The 7,311-nt window shown below is 37.4% G+C and overlaps 1 long non-coding RNA gene across 1 annotated transcript; it reads right to left on the bottom strand.

Moving 5' to 3' along the window:
* Positions 1 to 3,253: 3,253 nt before the first annotated feature.
* On the bottom strand, positions 3,254 to 6,854 carry LOC117306481. Its single transcript, XR_004520938.1, has 3 exons — positions 6,815 to 6,854; positions 6,110 to 6,217; positions 3,254 to 3,358 (listed from the first exon to the last, which is right to left on the bottom strand). It is a non-coding gene; the product is annotated as an uncharacterized LOC117306481 (long non-coding RNA).
* Between the last annotated feature and the right edge of the window lie 457 nt (positions 6,855 to 7,311).

Here is a 7,311-nt window from a genome sequence, read left to right as displayed (position 1 = left end):
ACTTTTACATTAAAAAATGAACCTTTGACCCTAACCATCCTGGGGTCGATTTCACAAATGGTTAGAAAGATGAAATAAAACAGTGAAAAGTTCAGCAAAATAGGTTAATTGGTTCTACTTGCTTAGAAAACAGAAAGAAGCAAAACCCCGTCACAGTAGCGATGAATCCATCCAAGGTAAAGATTTCGATACATCAACAAACTATGTTTGCTTTTTCCCCAAACATTTAAAAAATAATTGGCCAGGGGTTTATCTTACAGACTGTCACAGTTTTTTGCTCTCTGTTTTCACAGGTAAAATATAAAACCTCTGAAATAAAACGAACCTATTTGTATATCAAAATATTTGGAGGGGTTTCCTGTTATTTTTCAAAATTTACCAAATGTCAACTTTCAATTTGAAGTGGTGCAATTTTCAATCACACACAGTTAAAAAATCGGCCAGGGGTTTCCTTACGGGTGGCGAACCCTTTGTCACTGAATTTTTGCTCTTTTGTTTTCAGAGTTCAAGATATAAAACCAAATCGTAAGGGGCTTGTTTTTCAAAACTTATAAATCACCTTATATGAAGTGGCGCATTTTTCAATGAATAAACCAGTCCAAAAATCGGCCTCCTCATCAGTAAGACATCTCTGTGGCATCAGGTCGTCATCGTTGTCCTCGTCGCCAGTGGTGATTTCATCTCCTTGTTCCAGTGAGCTCTTGTCTTGAGATCTATAAGTGTAGACTGATCCGAAGATGTTGATTCTCTTCAGGAGTACTCAATCTCTTGATGCCAGTAAATATAAAAAAATTACTTTTACATTAAAAAATGAACCTTTGACCCTAACCATCCTGGGGTCGGTTTCACAAATGGTTAGAAAGATGAAATAAAACAGTGAAAAGTTCAGCAAAATAGGTTTATTGGTTCTACTTGCTTAGAAAACAGAAAAAAGCAAACCCTGTCACAGTAGCGACGAATCCATCCAAGGTAAAGATTTTGATACATCAACAAACTATGTTTGCTTTTTTCCCAAACATTTAAAAATAATTGGCCAGGGATTTCCTTACAAACTGTCACTGATTTTTGCTCTCTTTATTCACAGGTAAATATAAAACCTCTGAAATAAAACGAACCTATTTGTATATCAAAATATTTGGAGGGATCTCCTGTTATTTTTCAAAATTTACCAAATGTGAACTTTCAATTTGAAGTGGCGCAATTTTCAATCAAACACAGTTAAAAAATCGGCCAGGGGTTTTCTTACGGGTGGCGAACCCTTTGTCACTGAATTTTTGCTCTTCTGTTTTCAGAGTTCAAAATATAAAAATATTCAAATATTTGGGGGCTTGTTTTTCAAAACTTTTAAATCACCTTTTATGTAATGGTGCATTTTTCAATGAATAAACACAGCCAAAAAATTGCCTCCTCATCAGTAAGACATCTCTGTGGCAACGGGTCGTCGTCGTCGCCGGTGGTGATTTCATCTCCTTGTTCCAGTGAGCTCTTGCCTCGAGTTCCTCTCAGTGTAGACTGATCCGAAGATGTTGATTATCTTCAGGAGTACTCAATCTCTTGATGCCTGTAAATATAAAAAAAAATATACAAAAATTACTTAACCATCCTGGGGGTCGATTTCACAAAGAGTTAGGACTGGTCCTAACTTGAGGCTAGTCGTAAGTTACACGAGTAACTTGTCCTAACAAGATAAGACTACTTTAACTCTTTGTAAAGTTCACCGCAGATCCTTCGCAAGATCCAATTGCATGTTTTGTTGGTTTCTGTTTTGCTGATGGATGCACTTGTAACCATATTGTGCTTTAATAATAACAATATTAAAAATTATAATAATAAACGTATTTATAACGCGCCTTTTCCAAAGGATACAAAGCGCCAAATATTTTTACTGCAAGGTGAGTGGGATGAAGATTTTGAAATTATGAGACCTAATCCTTAGCACACCATGTAATGGCATGGTGCTACGGCGCATACAGCAGCCAAAGCCAGGAACACCAGGGCGAACCCCTTCTCTTTTCGATAAGTGCATGCACTGCGTTCTTTTAAATGGGACCTGCGGCTTTACATCCAATCCGAAGGGCGAAGCAATGGTTAAGTGTCTCGCTTAAGGACAAAAGTGTCATGGCTGGGGATTCGAACCCACACTCTGCTGATCAGAAACACCAGAGTTTGAACTTGATGCTCTTAACCGCTTGGCCATGACACTTCCGACAAGGGTTTACACACATGTCATAATATGAACAGTGAATTTCTGCTTGTACTAATCCGCATGTAGCACTGAAATCCGTCATTCAGTGACGCTTGTGGCTCTTCAACAATGTTACCCCTGATCATTGGACCATTTATTTCATTCATCAAACCAACTCAGAAATTGCCTGTGCAGCCAAATATGTAGTGATAAATAAATCACAAGAACCATCTCTGCCCTCACAGGTACCTACTTACCCCTGTGCAATCTATGGAAACTGTATGATAAACCTAAAAGGATCTACAAGCCTAAAGCCCAGTTCATACTTCCTGCAAATGCGAACAAATTTTGTTGTCACAAACTCGCAATGAATCACTCGCAACAGTTGAACTGTGTTCAACCTCTTTGAAACATTCATTCGTTAACTAAACAAGGCTGGGTCGCCACAATTCACTTTGCATTTGCAGGAAGTATGAACCAGGTTTAAAGTCACCTGGAAGTGGTATTTTTTCAAAATAAAGCTTTTGTCACACATATGTGTTTTGATGAGTGGAATGTGAATAAACAGTTAACTAAGGTTTTAAAAAATCAGTTCTTATGTTATTTACAAATTTAAGAGTAGACCCGACCCGAGAGGGCGCTGTTCGTGACGTCAATCGAGGCAGACTTTGCCTGTAATGCGTAGAGTAAACACAATTGCAAAGTACATCTACGGACCAAGTCGTGAGTTTGTACGATTCAAAACAAAACACCGACCAGGTGTATTGCTGATGAATGCAGAAAAACACTTTTTGAAATGTACCAACTTTTGACTTGGACGTACATGTACTTGTGTTTACACGTGTGTTTACTATACGCATTGCAGGCAAAGTCTGCCTCGATTGACGTCACAAAAGGGGTAGGCGGAGTCAGCCATCCAAACAACTTTATATATTTTTTAAACATATAAATCGTGATAAACAATTACTAAAAAAAATTGTTTTATTGTTCGTAAGCATATACTCTTATGTTTGAAAGAAAACAAATTCTATTTCCAGGTGACTTTAAGTAGTGATTAACTTACTTGCATGATGAGCAGAAATAGATGACGGTTTGTCCTTCATCAGCTGATCGTGTTTGCCTGGTGTGGCAATGAAGTCCATTGTGACGGCACTTGGCACATGCCCTGTCAATCTGAAACCAGACCAGATACAAAAATGAAATTAAGAAGTGATGAAAAATAACCAAGCATTGATAATACGCCTAAAAGGTAGGGCCATAAGTTTTTTTGTTTTGTTTCTCAATGATTAATGGACAAAACATAGAAAGATGAAGTAAAACTGTGAAAGTTTCAGCAAAACAGATCTACTGGTTCTACTTGCTGAGAAAACAGAAAGAAGCAAAATCCCTGGCACAGTAGCGATCAATCAATAAGAGGTAAAGATTTCGATACATCAACATATAAGGTTTGCTTTTTTTCCAAACTTTTCCAAAATATTGGCTAGGGCTGTCCTTACGGGTGGCGAACCCTTTGTTACTGAATTTCTGCTCTTCTGGTTTCAGAGTTAAAAATATAAAACCAAATATTGTGGGGCTTATTTTTCAAGACTTGCCAAATAAATCACCTAATATGAAGTGGCAAATTTTTCAAATGTTTCACTATGGGTGGCGAACCCATATCACTTAAGTTTGCTCTTCTAAAGAGTTAAATAAAAAACCTCCGATATAAAACTGTTTCTAACCAAATATTTGGGGGGGGGGGTAATTTTCCCAAATTACCATATTATAAAAAAAATTACCGTTTAAAATGAAGTGGTACTTTTTTCAATTAAACACAGTTAACAAAATTACCAGCGGTTTCCCTATGGGAGGCGAACCCATATCACTGATTGTTGCTCTTCTTAAAGGTTAAATATAAACCTTCTGAAATAAAACAAATATTTCTAACCAAATATTTGGGGAGGGAAGAGGGTAATTTCTAAACCTACCAAATTATAAAAAAAAATCGCCTTTTAAAATGAAGTGGTACTAAACACAGTTAAAAAATTTGCCAGAAGTTTCCCTACGGGTGGCGAACCCATATCACTGAATGTTGCTCTTCTTACGAGTTAAATATAAAAAAACAAAACTATTTCTGACCAAATATTTGGGGAGGGGGAGGGTAATTTTCAAAAATTACCAAATTACCAAGCCTTTTAACCCTTTCAATACCACATTGTTTATTGCAAGCGCCGAACCGGATACCGCATTGTTGACAAAGGTCACAATGCTGTGTACCGTATTTTTTCACACTAAAAAATATAACGCAGTAGTGTTTGCAGTGTGTACTGTTTTCAATCTTGAATTTCTGTGGGAAGACATTATTATTTGGAAAATCTTGTGCATGCAATTTGTAGCATATGAAATAACCTTTCCTACGATGTCAAATTTGTATATTATTATCTTAATTTTGTTTGCAAGATTTCTGGCTAAACGAATTACTTCTATTTTTATTCAGGATTTCTGTCTCAAGAAAAACGACAAGATTTTCAACCTAATTTTACTCAAGAAAAGTTACTCAAGTAAAAACTACTCAGAAAATATAATCGTTTTTATTATAAGCTTCTATTTCCATTTGTACCAAAATCGGAACCTATTTTGCTGAAAAATCTGTTTTGAAAGTGTTCAGCTACCACGGTCACCTCGACCAGCACGAGTCGGTCGGGGCCCGCCCGCCATGCACGCCCAAGCCCACGACGTTGAACGGGTGATGTGCTCGGTCCAGTTAGCTACCGTTGTTATATAGTCCGGTTTTGTCATCATCTGACTGCATGTTTGGCACGAAATACCACGATTGGCTGCCAAATGTTCACTAGATTCTCTCTCAGAACTTCCCAAGTCTTTTTATAGAGTCACTATAGGCAAACATATAAGCCAAAACCTTCGTGCAATGAGGAGACATGATGGTGATTTTTGTCCCAAAAAACAGAAGCGTGAAATCTTCAAACGTACTTTTCTCGGAAAATCATAATGGCGACCCCCTATACAATACATACCATTGCAATGCTTGGTAAACAAGCAACCCGTCTATATAAAACCTAACAACAGAGGGCGCCAAACAAAATAAATACAATCTCTCAAAGGCAAGGCTTTTTTCTGTCGAGTTTTCTCGACATTGGGACGGAGCGACTACACAACGCACGGTCGAGTTTTCTCGAACAATGGTAAGGAAGCGCTTGCACTGCGCGGTCGAGTAAACTCGACAATGGTATTGAAAGGGTTAAAACAAAGTGGTACATTTTTCAACTAAAACAGTTAAAACATTGGCCAGAGGTTTCCTTATGGTTGGCGAACCTTTATCACTGAATTTTGCTGTTTTCAGAGGGATAAAACCTCTGAAATAAAATAAACAAGTACCAACAAAGAACTTTGGGGTTGCTATTTTTCAAAAATTTACAAAATGATAAACCACCTTTTATTCAAAACGAAATTGTGCCTTTTTCTTTCAGACCATTTCATAATTGACCAGAGGTCCCCCTACAGGTGGCAAACCCATTACACTGATTCGTTTTTGTGTCTTTCCTGAAGAAAAACAAAAGGGTGTACCTAAATATTTTGGGAGTTATATTCTTCAAAAGAAACCATATGCAATAAATCACCTAATAAATTTCATCTATTGTGCATCTTTTTTTTCATAAACCAATTTTAAAAATTCAGAGTAATATAAAGGGATAACTTTCCGTATGGCGCCACCACTTTTTCACTCATTTTTACAAAAAGGGATATCTCATTGAGGTAAATAAGATACTATATTATTTCATATCGAATGAAAAAGTGGTGGCGCCATACAGAAACTTTTCCAACAATAATGTACAAACATTTCTGTATGTAAACATCAAGATATAAACCTAAACAATTTGGACAATTCCTAAGACATGTAAGATAAAACTCCAGTGTTTCACTCACCAGTGGTCCTAGGTCTTTCTGGTCGACGACCTCCTGACGACCTTCAACATTCTTGTGAGAGTTGAGACGCAGGTATGAATGATAGACCACACCATGTATGTAATGCAGCTGTAATGAGAAGGAAGACAATAAGTGACTTTTCATTCATTCAAAAAATGCTGTCTGTGCTATTAATTGGTAGTGATATACAAAGAAAAAAAAATCACTGATAATATTAATAAAAACAACTTTACACAAGTGTTACATTTTGTTGAAAATCTGTGAAAGGAATGTAATTTTTATATCCTAAAAAAAAAGGGAAAAGATTCCGTATGGCGCCACCACTTTTTCATTCGAAATAAAATAATATAGTATCTAATTTACCTGATTGATATATCCCTTTTTGTAAAAATGAGTGAAAAAGTGGTGGCGCCATACGGAAAGTTATCCAAAACAAATAGTCAATATTTTTTGTCAACTACAAATTATCAGTCACAGGTCATTTACATCATCAGACTCAAAGTCATTGAGCTGAATTTGCATTAATGTGTTTAATATTCAAAGTCTGAGTGTTGCGATCATGCATCAGCCTCCTCCCCACCGCCTCCTTGACCACGTCCCGACCCCGCCTACCCCTTTTATAAATAACGCACAAGTCAAGGGGGTTATCACACACAACTTTACAAGCTCCGGTTTCCACAATAAATATATATATTCCAAACTTACTTTTTGCATTTACTTTGTGAGCACATGTCTTGCACTTCATAACTACTGTTTCTTTTTCAGGAAACGGTAAAATGGAGCCAAATGCGGGCAAAATTCTCTCGAAGAAGCAAGTCACTCCTCTCCGTCCACGTTTTTGAGAAATTCTGATACCGCATGCGTTTCTGAATGAGGACACACGTGATTTATCAAGCTCGACTTCATCTATACGTTTAGCGTTGAATTTGGTTTAGGGTATCTGAGGCCGTGTCCGAAACGACGACTTCGGCTACAGCTACGTCTAGATCAGCGCGTCTACCAGTGTTGAAGAATAGGCAGACGCGCGCGATCTAGCCGTAGCTGTAGCCGAAGTCGCCGTTTCGGACACGGCCTTGAGTAAGTATTTAAATAGGAATCGCGCCCTCTGTCGGCAGATTGTAGAGTCCCGCGTAAAGTTAATGAGCCTGCATTAGATGGTTAATTGATGCACTTGCTGGATGATTTTGATTAAATGATTTTGA

This window comes from Asterias rubens, unplaced genomic scaffold, assembly GCF_902459465.1.
Source record: "Asterias rubens unplaced genomic scaffold, eAstRub1.3, whole genome shotgun sequence".
NCBI classification, from domain to species: Eukaryota; Metazoa; Echinodermata; class Asteroidea; order Forcipulatida; family Asteriidae; genus Asterias; species Asterias rubens.
This window is presented reverse-complemented; position numbering and strand designations above follow the sequence as displayed.